The 18,910-nt window shown below is 37.1% G+C and overlaps 1 protein-coding gene across 1 annotated transcript in view; it reads left to right on the top strand.

Moving 5' to 3' along the window:
* Window positions 1-209: 209 nt before the first annotated feature.
* The window catches only part of PIGN (phosphatidylinositol glycan anchor biosynthesis class N), a 104,467-nt gene continuing 85,766 nt past the window's right edge, over window positions 210-18,910 (top strand). The window contains 3 exon segments of the mRNA XM_045459723.1: window positions 210-384; window positions 2,560-2,708; window positions 18,133-18,261. The gene's annotated coding sequence lies outside the window, so the exon portion shown is untranslated.

Below are 18,910 nucleotides of genomic sequence, written 5' to 3'. Positions count from 1 at the left end.
AGTCTCGCGAGAAAGAGTGCATGTCCTGCCCTTCGCCCCGCCCCAGCCCCGCCCCAGCCCCGCCCGTTCTAACGCCAGAGAGCAAAGATTGAAAGGCCCGCTCCCAACTCAAAGGCAAAACTCCGCCCACACTCCTGTTTGATTGGCCAGAGGAGGAGGGAGGGACTGGCGTTACGAAGGACGGGCCCTAGAATTATCGCGAGAGCAGCCTCTGGGCAGGTAGGTTTCGGGGGCGTTCCGCGATTGAGGGGCAGTTATGAGGGTGGCCTAGGAACGTACTCTTGGCTGTCCTTTCAGGGGGCAGAGGGTAACTCTGCGGGAGAGCTAGCTTTGTGCGGAAGAGGCCTCATTCCCGAGATTACGCGTAACCCGGCTAAGCCCCAGGTAAGCCCGGGGACCAGAGCGCAGAGGTGTGATGGCACCAAAACTGGCCTCACGCCTGCGGACACGCTGCTTCCGTAATACTTTTCACTTTATTGTTGCTGTTGTTTGCTGCCAGGTGGTGACATTGCCCTCGCACGTGTAGCAGGTGCCCAGGGCAGTTGTTAGAATTTGGCATCCTTTCTCTTCTTTCCCAGCCAAGTGACTGCCCGCTCTGGAGGCCTGGCCACAGCACCGGCTGCTGGAACTTCTGGAAGACCGCCTTCTAGCCACCGAGTTGGTGCCACAAAAGGGTGGGTTGTGGGAGGTGGAGAAAGTAACTGGACTGTAGAACTCTGGGTTTTGGATTTCCTTGTATCTGTGGATAAATATTCTTAAAGCCTCGGCTTGTGTAACAAGCCCTGAGGGGCTCAATGAGCACTTAGGATTTAAAACACAGTTTGCACAAATGCAGCCCCATCAGTAGAGAGCTAAGTAAACTGAAGTCTAGAAACGTTCAATGGCTTGGTCAAGTCAACTCCACTAGGAAGTATTCCGAGGAACTTTAAAGTCAGTTTTCTTATGTCCAAAGCCATTCTTCTCCCACTATGCCTTGCAGTCTTTCTGACTTGGGCATTTAGGCTGGAAATAAGGTATTGCCTGTGGAACGTAATTATTTTAAAGCTTGGATGCTTTGGACACTTTTAATTTCCTTTATCAAATGTTAGCACCTAGAGTATACTAAGTTTGGAAGTTCCACGTTTATCTTCTATGTCATTCCCTGATTACCCTGCGAGTGGTAAAGGGATGTTAGTTTCCAGTCAACAGCATTGGAACGCTATTCGTAAGAGCTTCTATTTTCTTCACCCATAGATTGCCGCTTTTGCAAGGTTTTAAATTTCCTCTCTGTCTGTATATAGCTCCCTGTAAGCACCAAAATAAATAGGTGGCAGTAATTGTGTTATCAGGCAAGTTACACGTTACATGGAAGTAGTAAAGTATCTCCTTTAGCTCTGTGGAAAAATAAAAATAGAGCATTCTTATATAACCATAGGTCAGGTTATTGGTTTACGTGTAAAAGTACGCCAACAGTTAAGTGTCGGCTTTCAGTTTACCCAGACTCAGTAAACTAAGATTTTCATTTGAATGAGGCTTTGGGTTTTTTTTCTTTTGTTTTTGCTAGAAGTTTTTTTTGACTGTTAGTACTTAGGAATTAAAAATATTTTTTATTTATTTATTTAAAAAAAATTTTTTTTAACCTTTATTTTTGAGAAAGAGAGAGACAGAGCATGAACGGGGGAGGGTCAGAGAGAGGGAGACACAGAATCTGAAACAGGCTCCAGGTTCTGAGCTGTCAGCACAGAGCCTGACGTGGGGCTCGAACTCATGGACTCCGAGATCATGACCTGAGCCGAAGTCAGATGCTTAACCGACTGAGCCACCCAGGCGCCGCTCAAAATATTTTTTATAGAACGTTAGCTGCTGATGTTCAAATTCTAAATATTTTTCTGTGCTATACATTGTAGAAAAATATGAAAAAAAGATCCCGATCTTAGGAAAATAGTATCAAAATAGCTAATGCTGTATCCTGTTACTATTTATTAGCACAAAGTATTGCTGATATTTACTGTAATTGAATTTTCCAGAGAGATTGAAAGGGAATCAATTTCTGGAATGGAGGAATGGGAGGGACTAGTGGTTGGCATGGAAAGGGCATGATTGGAAATGGATTATTTACATACAGTCTTTCCATCTCTCTAATGGAATTTTTTTGAATCTCCTGCACTTAGGGTCCCTGAAGAGGCTTTTGCTTATTACGTAGGACAGCCCAGAGTTTACCTCCCAGTTCTACCTATTATTTGCTGCGAGACCTTAAAAAATTTACTTAAATTCTCTCAGTCTCCCTTAACATCTATCTGTCAAGGGGGTAATGAAAGTACACAATTAGGAATGTGCTTGTCTCAGTGCTTGGTACCTAGTACACCATAAATGTTGTTACTATAGTCAGTTTTCAATTAGTGCAATATTAGTATATATTGAAAATATTTGAGGGGTTTTTAAAAATAAAACAAATATCAACTATTTAGTAGCTAAAGCTGGAAAAAAAACAAGTCAGTAGGGTGCAAAGGGAATATCTTTAATTTAGGGTCTGATTTCCAAGATGTAACTTGAAAACAGATTTAAAATATGTCTTCTCAGAGAGCTGTAAGAAGTTGGATGTAGAATTGCTTCCATGATTGACTTCCTATACAAATCTGTAGTTTCCTGATTCTTCTTCACAACCTGTAATCATGGACTTGTTTATATGACCTTTCAAGACCGCAACACATCAACTGGCCATCTTCTCAGTAAGTACTTTTCTTTTCTGCAATACACAAAGGTTTAATTATCAATAAAAATGTTTAAGAAGTGGCACAAACCAGAATATTAATAATTGCTGATCGCTACTTATGATAATTTATTATGAATGTGGTTGGGAAATTTTCTACTTAGCAAAATTTGCATTAGTGTAGGTCTTTACGGCTAAAGTTTCATTGAATAATGAGGACAGTCATCTAAGCTTGTATCTTAGCAATGAAATGTTAAATATTGTTTTTTTCTTTTAAACAGTTCAAATATTTTAGGGCTTAAAAAATAATTTTTGGCTTTAATAGTCTTAACCACAAATAACATTTTAAATGCAAATTTTTGGTTGATTAAAGTTTTAGAAATGGCTAATTTTTTAATGGTTTTTCAATGCATGGTAAATATTCCACAGGAATAAGCTAAATCACTTTTATTGGAACATGGATATGTAGGTGTTTTAAAATTTTTTGTAGTTATTCATTTATTTTGAGAGGTTTCCAAATGATTCAACGATGACAGAGTTTTCTTTTTCAATAAATCTGAATAAAATGTTATTCTCTTTAAAGAGAAATATTAAGTAATAATGTTATTTAATATACATGTACTAGGAAATAATAAAATAGGTAGTATGTAAAGGATGATATTTTGGAATCACTGCCATTTTATGTATAGTAAGTGACTTAAGCATAAAAGTTTGGTGTTTTGTTTCATTTTGTTTTGTTTTTTTAAGTATCCTTAATCTTCATAGTTCCTGTTTTCTGGAGGAATAAAAAGAGAAGCAAGGCAGCCTCTAGTGGCTATAGTGCATATTACATGTACATTTGAAATGATAATCCTAAATAATTTATTCAGCAAACATTTGAGTCTTTACTAAGCAAATGAGTGCTGGAGAAACCCTGTCTTGCTGTCATGGAATTATGGTTAAGTGATAGAGACAGACGTTAATCCAAATCATAAAGGACATAGCTATGTACTAACAAACTGAAGTACTGGTTTTGGGTTTTGGTTTGGACTGCATAGTCCCTGAGGAAGTAATGCTTGAAAATGCAAGCAGATGTCATGAAACAATGGAGTGAGAGAGGATGGAGGGTGGGTTGGAAGTGAGAATTATGCAGAGGTCTATAACAGTAGGAAGCATAGGCCACTTAAATGAAAAAGACCAATGTGGCGAGATGCCTTAAAGCAAGGGGGAGTGTCCTGAGGCAAGGCTAGAAAGGGAGGCAGAGGCCAGTCCCTGTAACACCTTGTTAATCATATTAAGGCTTCTAGTCTTGATTAGGATGGGAGAGAGGCCCTGAAGGGTTTTACACAAGGGGAGAGATGTTCAGATTTGCATTTTGAAAAAAGCAAAATCAAAAAGTAATATGTGGCTATACAGGGAAAAGTTGTAAAGAATGACTGCTGGTTCTCTTGTGTACCTGAGTGCAAGGTGGTGCCATCTCCTGAGACTGTAAACACTAAGGAGGTAGGAGGGTTACTACCTAAACAGGGTTCACGGGGGATATCGTGAGTTTGGTTTTAAACATAATTCAGTTTGTGTCTCAAGTGGTTGTGTTAAGGTTGGAGTTACATATAAGGATTTGGAGCTGTTTGTAAGACTTGCATATAGGTGCGAGCTGAAGCCAAGGGTGGATCAAAAAAGCCTACATGGACGGAGGGGTGCCTGGCTGGCTCAGTTGGTGGAGCATGAGACTCTTGATCTCGGGGTTGTGAGTTTGAGCCCAACAATGGGTATCAAGATTACTTAAAAATAAAATCTTAAAAACAATAGGAAGTATAAAAGTGAGAATAAAAGCCTAAGATCAAGTTTTGAGTAACTCTAAAATGCAATGACCAGACAGAGACCATTCTTCTTTGGACAGAGAAGTAGAAGGAAAACTGAAGGAATGTCCACAACAGCCAAGAAATGAGAGCTATTTAAGAAAGAGATCGTGGTCAATAGACACAAACTGAACGGAAGATGGAAGACTGAAAGCCACTGGATTTTGCAATATTGGCTACATTATGTTAGTGAAAGCTCTCTCTTTCTCTGATGTAATGGAAACAAAGTCTCAATTTGTTTGAGATTTAGAAGATCAAGGAAAAAGAGATCATATTATTTTCAAAAAATTTGGCTGTGATGGGGAGAAAAGGACAGCCAACCCCTTTAAAATTTTTCTTTATCAATTTTTATATTTGTGAGGTATGTCCTTGGCATAGGTGTGGGCTTAACTAATTTTCAATGCTGTAGGGTATTTCATTATGAATAAAAACTGTATCTGTTCCTTTTGTTAGATATCGTTTCCAGTTTTTATTACGAATAGCCAAAGACAAGAATTGAATTTAAAATTTGTTGCCTGTATTTGTATCTGATGTGGAATTTATCTTAATACATTCTAAAGTGGTAACTATACTAGTGCTTCTGTCCATTGGTTAAAAACATAAAATTAGAGCTCTATCTCACACCATATACAAATACATTCTAGATAATGACGTGTGAAAAAAATTTAAAACTATTTGTATGCGACATAAGACAAGAGAAATTTTCTCGTAGAAAACAGAAAAGTTCAGTCCGGAGAGGATAAATTTGGTGAATTATGTTGCATTAAACTTCTATTTAACAAAAACCACCACAATTTTTATGTAAGTATATACATGTTTCTATATATATGTAGAGACACACACACATACACCTGCATATAATATAATGTACAAGTCAAAGAAATAAGGCCAACAACTATAATCCTATTTGATCAAAAGATATAGACACACAGTTGAAAAGATAGGAAACCCAACTGGCCAGTAAAAACATGAAAAGATGTTCATGCTCACTAGTAATAAGGCGAATAGATGCCCAAAACACAGGATGCCATTTCATCCTATTTAGATTGGCTTAAGGTAAATAGGATAGTGCCAGTCAATTGTGGGGATTTAGAGAAAATAGGAATCTCATATACTGCCGGTATGCATCTAAATTGTTATTGACACTTTGCTACTATCTTGTGAAGTTGAGAATACAGTTTATTCCAGCAATTCCACTTAACAGAGATGGTTTTCAAACTTATGTGTACAGAAAATAGTTTGAAATAGATATTTCACTACAGTGTGTTATATTTGTATACATGCACATACATAGGGAAAAATTAACAATACTTTTTCAAAACAATCCTTTACCTTACTACTTCTGAAGTACCTTATTGTGATGTATTCTCTATCCTATCATATTCCCTTCTATTTCATTTTATTTAAAAGAGAAAAAGGTAATTGCAATCCACCAAATTAATTTTGTAATGAATCATCATTCTGTTTGTCTTCTGAAAATCTCCCAATTTTACCAGGAGAGATATGCAAAATTGCAGAATTCTTTGTAGTAATGACAATCGGGGACAATGTCTATCAGGATAATTTTCAAATGAATTGTAGTATAGTTATAATAGAATACATGTGTGTCTAAATATTTAAATAACTTATAAATTTTTTTGATAGTGCTGGCTAGAATACGCTCATAAAAGGAATAAGGACTTTGCATCCATATATACTGGTAAAAATTAATTTCTAAGTAGAATGGGGAAGCATAAATGGAAATATTGGTGATTATGTTAATCGAATCTTGTAGAATGACAGCTTTTAATCACATAATTGACTGAGTTTAAAATGTGTATCCTCTGCGTAGAAGAATTGCAAATAATTTATGTAGGTACTTGATGGTCTTAGTAGATAGAATATAACTCACTGTAACTCCTCATTCCGTAAGTATTGGTTGCACATAGTGGGTTCCTTCCAAAGAGCATAACATGAAAGGGGAGGGGAAATCATTAACTTTATTGTGGAGAAACCTGACAAACAGTCCCTCAGCCAGATGATCAAGTTTAATATCGATGGTGATACGTCATGTTGATGGTATGCACCCTTGATATGTGATAAGAGCGGCATTTTACACATGGAGTTTTCTTCCCCCAAATCCATAACCCCCTTCTAATTAACCATGAAAAAAACATCAAATTCCAATAGAGGAGCCTCTTACAATATACCTGACTAGTACTCTTCAGAACTTGCAAGTCTTCAAAACAAGCAAACTCTGAGAAATTGTCACAACCAAGAGAAGCCTAAGGAGGCATGACAGGTAACTGTACTGTGATATCCTGGAACAGATAAAGGACATTAGGTATGAAGAAAAAAATGTGAATTCTTCTCAAGTGTACAGCTGAACATGAATCATCTGCGTAACTAGCAACCTCTGGTGGTTACTGGCCATGAGGAAATTTGATAATTAGTTCTTACATAACATGTAAAGTCACATACCGTTGTCACTTGGAAGTGACATACCTCATGCTGAAAAAAATATACACCCCAAAATATTAAGTGTAAAGAAGCATATGAACTAATGTTAATTACATAGCTTACTAGTTTACCTGATCATCTCTTGTGTGCAGGTCTCAACTACTTTCTTACAGTTTTGACTGGCAATATTTGCTCCTCACATGGCAGGTTTCTATATTTTTATTAGCTATCAAAAGTAGTTAACACAGTCTCTAGATGACATCACAGAAAATGGCTGAGTATGGCCCTTAAAAGAACAGTTCCTCTACTGAAACAAACAAGCTGTCAAAGAGTGGTAGAATTGGCTTTTTGGAACTCTAGAATCTGATCCAATATTTATGGCAACTAGCAGACTGCTTAATGAAGAAAAGGGCAGTTGGGTTTTGGTAAGAGAACGCAGTGGTGTTTTTACCCACTGGATTACCATCTCCATTCACTGATGTGGCAGGGGTAGCACCTGTGGGGACTGCGGCCTGTATTCCTGGTGTGACTTACTGGTATTTACTTTGGACTTTGTTCTTAAAATACTATGATCTGGTGGCTTCCTGAGAGACCAATGCAGAGGCCAACTTTTGTCTCACATTCCCCCTTCCCCCATATATAACCCCAAATGCATGGAATGCATGCTGGGAAAAGACCTAATAGGTCCCTTTCACATCTGGTGGATATGTGAGCTCCATGCAAGGAGAAATTGGTCAGGCTTAGCAAAACAGACGACTGACACCATCAAAATTCAACATAAGTAAACCCTGGTGAAGGAGGAGAATCTGATTTCCAGGATTACCACACTGTAATATTAAAAATGCAAGTTTTCAACAAAAAATTCCAAGGCACAGAAAGAAATCAGGAGAATATGGCTCATTCAAAGGAAAAAAAAATCAACAGAAATGATTCTTGAGGAAGTCTAGACTTTGGACTTATTACACAAAGACTTCAGTAAAGTGTCTTAAATACGCTTAAATACACTTAAATACGCAAGGGAAATGATGGACAAAAAAACTAAAGAAAATCAGAAAGTGATGCATGAATAATGAGAACATCAGTAAAGAGATAGGAATTATGAAGAAGAACCAAATGGACATACTGAAGCTGAAAAGTACAATAATTGGAATGAAACATTCACTAGATGAATCCAACAGAAATTTGGACAGGTGGAAAGAAGAATGTGGAACCGGGGCCAATCGAAATTATCCAGTTGGAGAAGCTGAAAGAAGAGTGAACTGAAGAAAAGCCTGAGAGAACTGCAAAACACCGTCTTTAAATAATGAGCTTTTTAGTATGGTTGACGCTGATGTGAGCATTAAATCGCTTAAAGCCTGTGAGCTTAGGAAATAACCTTTATTTACAAGAACAAAGGTTACATGAAATCACAGCTATCCATAAAATTTGTGGTGGTTACAACTCTGGCTCTAGCCAGTGTTATCTTTTGAGTACAGGCTTAGGCTCCAAAGTAATTTTTTTCTACTTTTTATTTTGAAATATTTTTAGATCTGTAGAGAAGTTACAAAAATACTACAGAGAGTGATTGTGTTATTATACACTCTTCACCCACTGCACCTAATGTGAACATAGAACTACAGTATAATTATCAAACACCGGGACATTAACAGCTGTCTGATACTATCAACTAAACTACCGTTCTTAGTTGAAATTCACCAGGTTTTCCGCTATTGTATATTTTCTGGCTCAGGATCCAATCCAGGTGTCCTTATTGTATTTAGTTAGGTCTCTTCAGCCTCCATTCTATGACAGTTCCTCAGTCTTTCATTGTGTTTTATGCCCATGATACTTTTGAAAAGTACTGGTCCATTATTTTGTGGACTGTTTCTCAATCTGATACACTCCCCTGAATAGATCGAGGTTAGCATTTTTGGAAAGTATACCACCTATTCTTTTGCCAAAAATACTATGTCGTGCCTTTCTTAGTGTACCATATTAGGGTTATATGATGTTAATGTATCTTATTACTGGTTAGGTTAGCCTTGACCCCTTGGTGTGGTGATGTCTGAGGGGTTTCTCCATTGTCAGTTACTCTTTTTCCTTTGTAATTAATATATATTTAGGAGAGATTCTTTTGAGACTGCAAATATCCCGTTTTGCTTCAAACTTTCGCCCACTCAGTTTAGCATTTATCAATGGATCTTGGTGGCAATAACTATTACTGTGGTGTTTACCTAGTTGTAATTTTAGATTTCCCTCAATCCTTCTGCATTTATTAATTGGAATTTTCTGTGTAAAGGAGGTGTGAGATTCTAAATTCAGTATCATTGCATTCTGGTGGAGATGTGGGATCATAATCAAGTTATTACCTGATTAAGTAGTTATCTCTAACATGATGTTAAAGAAAAAAGTATCAGCTATATTCTCATTTGATTTTCCTTCCTGAAATTCTTTTTTTTTTTTTTAATTTTTTTAATGTCTATTTACTTTTGGGAGAGACAGAGTGTGAGTGGGAGAAGGGCAGAGAGAGAGAGAGAGAGAGAGAGAGAGAGAGAGACACACACAGAATAGGAAGCAGGCTCCAGGCTCCGAGCTGTCAGCAAAGAGCCCAGTGCGGGGCTCAAACTCATGCACCGTGAGATCATGACCTGAGCCAAAGTCGGCCACTTAACTGACTGAGTCACCCAGGCGCCCCTGAAATTCTTTTTTTTTTTTTTAATTCTAATTTTTTACTTTATTATTTTTCTTATTTTAGTGGAGGGAGGGCCTGGGGTGGGGGGGGAAGAGAGAAACTTAAGCAGACGCCATGCTCAGCATGGAGCCCAGTACAGGGCTCAATCCCTTTACCCTGGGACCATGACCTGAACTGAAATCAAGAGTTGGACGCTCAACGGACTGAGCCACCCAGGAGCCTTCCTTCCTGGAATTCTTTTTAATATCCTTATTTGACCTTATTTTCCTTATATTGAAATAAATTATTTAAGTATAAAGATCACTTGAAAATAGGCTAGGAATACATGAGTTTGGGGTTAAGACCTATGTATAAAATTCCTGAAGACCAATTAGAATAAAATATAATCACCAATGAAATTTAGTTGGATTTGTAGAGTACAATATATGATAATTACTTTGAGGAAGGGAAAAATTTGTATCCTGTAGTTTAGTGGGGAAACCCATTTATAGGTTTTGAAGTGGTCCAGGTGAGGAAATGATGAACTTTTGTGGTGGTTGTGAATGTGGAGAAGTAAAAAACACAAGCTCTTTTGAAAATAGAACCCAACTGGACACTGAGAAATATTAAATAAAAATACAGTGTGTATGTCATTAGTATTTGGTGATAATGAATATTCCAAGTCCATAATCAAGGAGTTATGAAGTTGACTTGACTGGAATAGAAAAATACAGTATGCCTTTTTCTTTTCTATTACTTTCTTTCAAAATAATGTAAACTCAGCTATTTTGAGTTCCATTTGAAAAATAAAAATAAAAGGTGAGTTGCTTTAATCAACAATTTAGTTTAGAGTATTCCCAGCACTTTACATTTGTACCTTACATGTCTTGGTTACTTTCCATTGGGCTCCTGTCATAGAATCAGGCTGACGGTGTCTTTTTTTAGGAGTAAGGAGACTAAGACAAGGAGTGATATGACTGGGATCCTGCTGTTCTTATACAACAGCACAATTTTTATTTTGGCTATTAGAGCTCTAGGAAGGTCAAAGTTCTCAAATAAAATTTTTGTTTCACTACTTAAATAAGCTTTGGGGTAGTAGAAAACTTATAGGATCCTTTAACACACAGACTTTGTTACTCTATTCAGAAAAGCTGTGTAATAGCAATGGGAAAAAGAGAAGGTAAGTCCAGAGAGTTATTTGTAAATGCAAATGAAAGTGAGAAGTGATCTAGGTGTTTGCTTATTTGTAATCATGATAAAGAGAGTACTAACTTTTCCATGATAAACAAGAGATATTTAAATCAGTGTGAGTTTCTGTATATTCAAATATACCATGTATACGTTAGCTCTGACTAGAGTTTAAGAGCTAACTGAAATGAATTAAGTGCTTGAAAATTGGCTGACTTTAAACAACTCAATATGATATTTGATAGACTCTGTCCTGGACTGGCGGATAGAAAAAAGGAGAATAATTTAATAAAATGTTATGAATAATTTTAGACCAATAAATTTAACAATTTGTATGAAATGGACAAATTTATTTTTTTATTTTTTTAATGTTTATTTATTTTTGAGAGACAGAGACAGAGTGCCAGTTGGGGAGGGGCAGAGAGAGAGGGAGACAGAATCCAAAGCAGGCTCTAGGCTCTGAGCTGTCAGCACAGGGCTTGATGCAGGGCTCGAACTCACAGAACATGAGATCATGACCTGAGCCAAAGTCGGAACCTCAACTGACTGAGCTACTGAGGCACCCCTGAAATGGACAAACTTCTTAAAGGATGTAACTACCAAAACTCACTCAACAATTAGTAAATAATCTGAGTATCCCTATATATATGAAGAAATTGCATTTATAGTTGAAAACCTTCCCACAAAGAAGACTTCAAGCCATTGGTTTCACTGGCAAATTGTTACACAATAACAGAAGAAATAATACACATTCTACACATACTCTTCCAAAAAATAAAAGCAATACTTCCAAACTCATTGATACCAAAACCAAAGACATCACAAGAAAAGAAAATTATAGTCTAATATCTTTCATAAACATTGCTTTAAAATGCTAAACAGTATTTTAGCAAATGAAATCCAACAGTCTATAGAAAAGATATTACTTAATAATGACCAAGTGGGAATGCAAGCTTGTGTTAACATTTGTAATCCAATCAATATAATTCACCACATTAAGAGACTGAAATAGAAAAACCAAATACTCACGATCATCTCAATAGGTCCAGTAAAAAGCATTTGACAGCATCCACCATCCATTCGTGATTTTAGGATGTGACAGTGATATGAAGAGTGGAAGTGAATTTCTTTAACTTAATAAGGGAAATCTACAGAGCCTGGAAAACTGGCAACTTTCACCCTAAAATTGGAAACAAGGCAAGGATTTTTATTGTTACCGCTTCTATTCATCCAGAGAATACTGGAGATTCTGGACAGTACACTAAACATGAGACAAAAATGAAAGACATTTATATTGACAAGGAAGAGGTCCTTTATTCACAGATGATATAATTATCTCTAGAAAATTGAAAGGTATCTACATAAAAGCTACTTATCACTGTTGCAGGATACAAGGTGAGTGTATAAAAATTGGTGATTGAAGAATTAACGAGGAGAAATTGAAATAAAAACTACCACTTGCAATAATATCAAAAAATACAGAGTATGTAGGGGTGAATTACACAGCCATGAGGAAAGTTTTAAGGGTTATGGGTATGTTCGTTATCTCGCCTGTGTTTATTGTACATTTTAAATCTGTACAATCTATTATAGACCAGTTATGCCTCAGTAGAGCTATAAAAATGCTATAAAGAACATTATTGGGGCACTTCAAAAATTGGAGTACAGGTGGTAGATGAGATGAAATGCCAATGTTGAATTTACTGAAGTTGACAACTGCTGTAAGAGAGTACCACTGTTCTCAGGAAATAAACACTGAAGTATTTAGAGCTTAAGGGCCACAGAGTATGTAACTTATCCTCAGATGCTTCCAAAACAATATTACGTAATTGTATACGCATGCATACACACGTGGGTGTGCATGTACGTACACGAGGGGTAAGATAGATGAGGAAGGGAGAGGAGAGGCAAGACAAAAAAATGATAAAGGAAATGGGGAAAATGTGAACATTAGATGTGTGTGGCTAAGGGGTATACTGGTTTTTGTACCGTTATTCTTGCAACTATTTTCTCAGTTTGAAGTTACTTTCAAATAAAAAAGATTAAAAATCTGTGTTTAAAAAAGTGCTGTCACTTACAAAAATTCCTTATGTAGGACACAAAATAAATAACTCAAAGAAAAATTAATTGAACTTAACCAAAACTTAAAAGGACTGCTTTTTGAAAAACACTTAAAAATGAAAAGGGAGGGGCACCTGGGTGACTTAGTAGGTTAAGTGTCTGACTCTTGTTTTCGGCTTAGGTCACGATCTCACAGTTTGTGGGTTCATGCCCTGCATCCAGCTCTGTGGGGAGCCTGCTTGGGATTCTCATTCTCTCTCTCTCTCTCTCTCTCTCTCTCTCTCTCTCTCTCCTTCTCTCTCTCCCTCTCTCTCTCTCTCTCTCAAAATAAAGAAATAAACTTAAAAAAATGAAAAGGGGGGGGAAAGAGCATTAAGAAAATGTCCGTTAAACATGAGAAGTTGCTGAATGTCACTGGTCATTGGGGAAATGTAAATTAAAACCACTGTAGGTTACAAGGACACTCCCACTTTAGGAAAGGTGAAATTAAGCAGGATAAAACACCAAATATGTTGGCAAATAAATGGAGCAACTGGGGCTATCAGGCACTTCTGGCCTGGAGGACATTACGCTGGCTGAGATGAGCTAGTCACAGAAGGACAGACACTGCATGACCCTTCTTACGTGAGATAATCTAAGAGAGTCAGACTTATGGAAGTGGAGAGTGGAATGATGGTCTCCAGGGACTGGGTGGGGGGAGGAGAAATGGGGGTTGTTGTTCAATAGCTAGAAAAATCTCAGTTTTGCAAGATGACTCAATTCTAGGCATCTGCTGTAGAACATTGTGCCTATAGTTAACAATACTGTATTGTACACTTAAAAATTTAAGAGGGTGGATCTCATGTTAAGTGTTCTTACCAGAATTAAAAAAAAAAAAAAAAATACCCATACAGATAAGGAAAGTAGCAGCAGAGCAATGAAACTAAAGTTGATGCATTGGTATGAAACATAGTTTGGGATTTGGTTCTCTAAGAGATTTACATCTATTCAATTAGATTTTAAACTCAACAAGGACGGCAAACAAGTTTTTCTCACATGATGAGTCCAGCTTCATGTACATTGGGAACAATATTAGCTAATACTTAATGAGTGCTGACTCTGGTCGGCACTCTTCTGCGTATTTTACACATTATTAACTCAATTCTAATAACACCTCAGGAAGGTACTATTGTTATCGCCATTTAACGGATGAGGAAACTGAGGCACAAAGAAGTTAAATAACTTGCTTCAAGTCACACTGCCAGTAAGTAGAGAAGACAGGATTTGAATCCCTGCAGCGGAATGCTTCGGTACACACTCTTTCCCATAATGCCATCCAGCCCCTCAAAGAAAGATACTGAGATCAATTCTGGACACACTGGTTATCTGAATAAGTGTTAGAAAAAGCTCAGGCTCTCCAGTGATGTGATCCAGGATTCAGATCCCCTTCCCCTTACTATCTTGGGAGGATCACTTAGGCCCCATTAGACTCTTTGCTATGAAAATGGGGTTCTAATACATAGTTGACAAAGCAGATTCTGAGGATTAGAGGAGAGAATGTAAGTAAAGTACCCAATGCAGGATCTGATGCAGAGTAGACAGTCAATAGTCAGTAGCTAGTGCTATAATCGAATACTCTTACTATGGAGATATGTGATACACAATATAGAAATTTTTTTTTTTCAACGTTTATTTATTTTTGGGACAGAGAGAGACAGAGCATGAGTGGGGGAGGGGCAGAGAGAGAGGGAGACACAGAATCGGAAACAGGCTCCAGGCTCTGAGCCATCAGCCCAGAGCCTGACGCGGGGCTCGAACTCACGGACCGCGAGATCGTGACCTGGCTGAAGTCAGACGCTTAACCGACTGCGCCACCCAGGCGCCCCCACAATATATAAAAGAATGTAAAGCACATTACACTTACTATAAAAATTAGGTTAAATTCTTAAATGGCACTTATAGCAAAATTATAGATTGTCAATAAAGTTTTAAAGCACTTTCTGAAAAAACTGTGTATAACAGGTGTGTAAAGCAATTTGGAAAGTTTGGCAGTTCTTTATATGAATTTAAACATCTGCTTGCCATTTAACCCAGCAATTCTCATTCTGCATATTTACCCAAGAGAAATGAAAGCATGTATACATAAAGTCCTGTGCATTTGCTGTTTTAAGAAGCTTTATTTATAATAGCCAGAAACTGGAAACAATTCACATATCCTTCAAGAGGTTAATACATAAACAATTTGTGGTATATCCCTACAGTGGGAGACTTCTTAATATTAAAAAGGAAAAAACAACTAAATCACCTGCATGAATCTCAAAAACATGCTAAATGAAAATAGATATAATAAACTATGTATTATGATTCCATCTCAGTGATGATCTAGAACATTCAACATTAATCTTTCATTTTTTTGCTTGAATTTTTTTTTAATGTATTATTTATTTTTGAGAGAGAGACAGACAGAGCATGAACAGGGCAGGGGCAGAGAAAGAGGGAGACACAGAATCCGAAGCGGGCCCCAGGCTCTGAGCTGTCAAGCACAGAGCCTGATGCGTTGCTCAAATCCACAAACCGCAAGATCATGACCTGAACCGAAGTCGGACGCATAACCAACTGAGCCACTCAGGCGCCTCTCAACATTAATCGTGAATCACAGAAGACGGATTAGTGATTGCTTATGGTCAGGACTATAGAGCAGGGAGTGTCTGCAGAGGGACATGGGGGAACTTTTTAGAAAGAGAAAACTATTCTAGATGTCGATTCTGTTTATGTGAGTACATACTTGCCAAAACATAAAACTTAAAATGGGTCCATTTTTATATATAAATTATACTTTAATAAAGTTGATTGAAAAATTAAAAAGTAGGTGCTTCAGAAAATTTAGAATGCTTTAGTAATTAGTAATTAGTAAGACTGATTAGTAAGATCAGTAAGACTGATCTTAAAATAATTAACGTTTAAATAAGTGGAAGGTATGACAGAGAACCCTTACACTCAAAAAGAAAAACACGGGTAATTTTAATTTAATAACGTATGTTTAAGAAAATTAAAAACATCCATTAGTAGATAGTTTTTTGGATCTGAAAGAATTATAGCAGAATTCCTTGTTAGCATTGAAAAATGGGCTGCTAGATATTATATTTTTATTATAAATACAGAATATATGATTATTTATTTATTTATTTAATGTGTATTTATTTTAGAGAGTGAGAGACAGAGAGTGCAAGAGGAGAAGGGCAGAAAGAGGGGGAGACACAGAATCTGAAGCAGGCTCCAGGCTCTGAGCTGTCAGCACAGAGCCCGATGCGGGGTTTGAACTCACAAACTGTGAGATCATGACCTGAGCCAAAGTTGGGTGCTCAACCTACTGAGCCACCCAGGTGCCCCAGAATGTGTGATTATTTAAATCGAGGAAAATGAAGGGGAGGGGTCTACTTCTGGTGGTCAGAGAAACCTTGAGGAGGTGACAGTTGAGAAGATGTGAGAAATTTGAGAGGCAGGCTGCCGTGGGAGGAGCCAACCGAAGAGCCCAAGATAGATTGTGTGGACTTGAGAGGTTTCCCCGGTGCTGCAAGACCTTCAAGGCCAAAAGCAGGAAGGTCCCAGGCTAACCAGGAGTAGGTCGTCTCCTCCACTTGTGCTCTCCGTCCATCTTTTCTGGCTTTCACAAGGGTTTGTAAGTCCTGCAGTTTCCCCAGCTTTCATCTCTTTCTGCATTCAGAATCATTCCTCAGCACCCAAATTTATTTCTAGGAGAAGAAAACCATCTAGTGGCCCTATGTCAGTTTTCATTTTTCTTCTTCAGAGTTAACGCTCTCCCAAAAAGCTGTCTTCATTCCACTGTCTTTCCCTTCCTTACCTCCTGTTCACTTTCCAAACAAGCACTTTAATAGGGCTCAGCCCTTAGTACTCTGTTGCAATTCTTCAGTGAGGTTAACGACACCCTTTAGCCACCAAGTCACTGTGCAGCCCTACTCTTACTCCAGTCTTTATCTGACACAGTCGACCATACCTTCCTTTCTTGAAACACTGTTATTAATAACAATTTCTCTATTTGAAATCTTGTCACTGAGAGTATTGTTCTCAATGTCTCCTTTTCAATTCATCAAATTACACTGCGTCTATTTGAAGGGATAGCTTTTTCTTTAGGAGGGCTTGTGAGATAAACAAGAGAAATCTATATTGCATGTGTTACATTAGTTTATCATTAGGAGAATCAGTATTTAGCTAAAAAAAAAAGTGCATCTGGATACAGTGTATCAAAAGCCTTAAAGGGGCTCATAGCCTTTGACCCAGTATTGCATTTATACACAGTATGTTAAACACGTGAAATGTTGAAAAGTTAATATAAAAACTACAAATCATGTTGACACTTTTAATAGTGAAAAAATGGAAAAAAAAACACTTTGATATTTAACAGCATGGGGGTGATCAAGAAAATTTCAGTGTACCCATAGAATAGAGCATGGTAATGGGGGGTGGGAGGGAGGGGAGGGTGGGTGATGGGTATTGAAGAGGGCATCTTTTGGGATGAGCGCTGGGTGTTGTATGGAAACCAATTTGACAATAAATCTCATAGATTAAAAAAAAAAAAGAATAGAGCATGGTAGTGGTAAATGGTATGTACCAAGAGGATTTTTTTTTTAAGTAATAAAGAAATCTTAATGTATTTCCCTTAATGTAAAGGGAAAAATATATAAAATTGTGAGCCTTTATAAAAATGTAGAATGGATAAAAACTATAAGAAATGTAACTGACTTTTCTTTAGGTGGTAGAATCATAGGTGATTTTTCTGCATTTTCCAAATGTATCACAGTGATTGTTTTATTTTTATGTTCAGAATACCATCGTTAAGATGGTGCTTGCTGTGTAGTTGAAGTTCATATATATTAGGAAAAGCAGAATATTTATTCTGAGGGTCTTGCATCTTCTCACTAAGGGACTTTTTTATACTTTGTGGAATGTCTTTAATACTTATTTGACTCTTAATTCTCTTAGGAAAATAGTGGCCCATAATTTGGCTGTTTACTGTATTTCATATTCTTTTTATGATGTGCTTGACCTTGATAAGGGTTCCCCCCCCGCCCAATGTTTTAGGGTTTTTACAAGGTATTTTGCCACCTTCCATGATGTAACTCTTTAGGCCAGGAAGAATAAGACATGTCTATAATTAAAACGACTTCATCTTTGGTGTTTTTCAGCCAAGGGTCACTGTATGTAACTGATGTAGTTATATTACAAGAAAGACAAGTTAAGAGTACTTTGTTGTTGTTTTTAATCTGCAGGGAGATTGACCAACAAAAGTAAATTATAGACTGACTTGGAAAACACTCCCATGGACTTGATCTTGGAAGTTAATGGCATACTGTCTTACAGTATTATTTAAATATTTCCTATTGCTTACTTTTCTTTCTGTAAGTATTTGTAAGCTTATCAGATATGTGACTATGTCTTCTTGGTGTTCTCGGTTGTACCCCACACACAGTTATGCACAGAATATATGCACAAACATAAATGAATATAACCTTTGCTTTTTTTATATTGGTTCAGGGAACTGAAAGTGTTCCCTTAATGAGTGTACATTTTCTGAAACACTTGGAGTTTAACTACTTTTTCCTTCCTATAATTCAGCTAAATAGACAAAAATGCATGTTACCTGCTCAACTTGGTGATTATCAGGAGAATCTACAAGTATCCTGAGCTGATAACCAAAAGTCAAAAGAAATCCGCAAATATTTAAGTAATGTTAAATTCCAAGAATATCAGTGGTGGGGTCATATGAGCAGCCAACAGCACCATGCATGATTTTCTGTTTTATACAGGATTTGATTTGACTTAACCCTGACTCATTTTAACACTCATTTAATTCTTTGTTTTTTAATCCTGTGTTAGTTTTTTTGAACTTTGCATGCACTTACATTTATTCTACATAAATAGTTTAGTGGCGCTAATTGTGTATCATACTTGAACTTTCTCTTTGTGCGAGTGTATTTTATCACATATTTTATTTCAGTATTATCTCATTATTGAATAATGTTCATTGTTACCACCATAAATGAAAGT

Source organism: Leopardus geoffroyi, chromosome D3 (assembly GCF_018350155.1).
Source record: "Leopardus geoffroyi isolate Oge1 chromosome D3, O.geoffroyi_Oge1_pat1.0, whole genome shotgun sequence".
Lineage (NCBI taxonomy): Eukaryota > Metazoa > Chordata > Mammalia > Carnivora > Felidae > Leopardus > Leopardus geoffroyi.
This window is presented reverse-complemented; position numbering and strand designations above follow the sequence as displayed.